Below are 1388 nucleotides of genomic sequence, written 5' to 3' on the forward strand. Positions count from 1 at the left end.
GTCAGTCCTCTGTACTCCCTGTCGTCCCCATCAGTGATGAGGCCGACTATTGCAGAGTCATCAGAGAACTTCTGCAGGAAGCACTGGGTGGAATTGTGGGAGAAGAATTACTCATCACCCAGGCTGTACTTAAACCCTCAGTTTCGCTCGGTCCCGCGTCTTGTCATTGATGTTGTCTGCTCCGCATGTGTGATCTCGGTTCAGCCAGCTTAAGTTCTGCTCGTCCCCTCATTATAACAAACTCCAACTCTCACCATGGGTCCTGCGTTTGGCTCATCTCATCCACACACATCCCTGACAGTTTTTAGTTTAAGTAAGCGTACAATTTCCCTTTATAAACTGAAACCTGGTATCCTATGGTCAAAAAACATATCCAATAATGATTTCTTATATTAATTTAACATTTCTAAAAGTGAGACTCATAAGAAATACAAATCGAAAATGCAAGGTGGTTTATTTTGTTCATAGTGAAAGGTAAGGAATCTCGGAGAAATTAGGCATATTTAATTGTAATAAAATATTGATTTTTTTAATCATTGTTGTGCTTTTTTAATGTAAACTTCTCATGTTTTGCATTCAGCATCCTAAAAACATACAAATTACCAAATATATCACATGAAGCACATTTTTTTAAATTAAATATTATATTTAAAGTGAATATGAGTTTAATATGTTGTCTTTGATATAGTGAAACAAAGACAACATATTAAATGTTTTTAGAAACATATTCTATTTTATTTTGATTGTGGTAACTCCATAAAAATGGCAACAAAAGACTGATGAATTTATAATACTAAATAAAAGTATTATACAGTACTGGAACATCTCATAGCTAACATGGCGGGGTGTCATAATCAGCTGAGGAGGGCTTCCCTCCCCCCTTCAGTGCTGTGGGGGCGGGGCATTAGAACACATGGGGAGGGGCAACTGTATCTGAAAGTTTAGGAACAACATGCGCTGCAGGGAACGTCTTGATTCTGCTCTTAATGAAACATTTTTCAGTATTTTACATGTGGTCTTTTTCTGCAGTACTCTGTAAATGATTTGACATAGATATTTTTTTCACTTTGTTTCAGTTTTGTTGGAAATATAATTGTGTTAAAGCATCTTCATGGTGTTTTTTTTTTTGTTTGGTTTTTTTGTTACAGCTATAAACTGTAGATTTCAGATTCTAATTTCAGATAAAGCTCCATTGTTGTGTGACTGACAGATGATTTTAATATTACTTCTGTGGTCAGTGATTTGATAAGATAAGACTTTATTGATCCCACTGTGGGGAAATGTGTGTTACAGTCTGGCTCGTTGTGTCCTTAGGCGAGACACTTCACCCGTTGCCTACTGGTGGTGGTCAGAGGGCCCGGTGGCGCCAGTGTCCGGCAGCCTCGCCT

Source organism: Pundamilia nyererei, unplaced genomic scaffold (genome assembly GCF_000239375.1).
Source record: "Pundamilia nyererei isolate P.nyererei 1_Seehausen unplaced genomic scaffold, PunNye1.0 scaffold00416, whole genome shotgun sequence".
NCBI classification, from domain to species: domain Eukaryota; kingdom Metazoa; phylum Chordata; class Actinopteri; order Cichliformes; family Cichlidae; genus Pundamilia; species Pundamilia nyererei.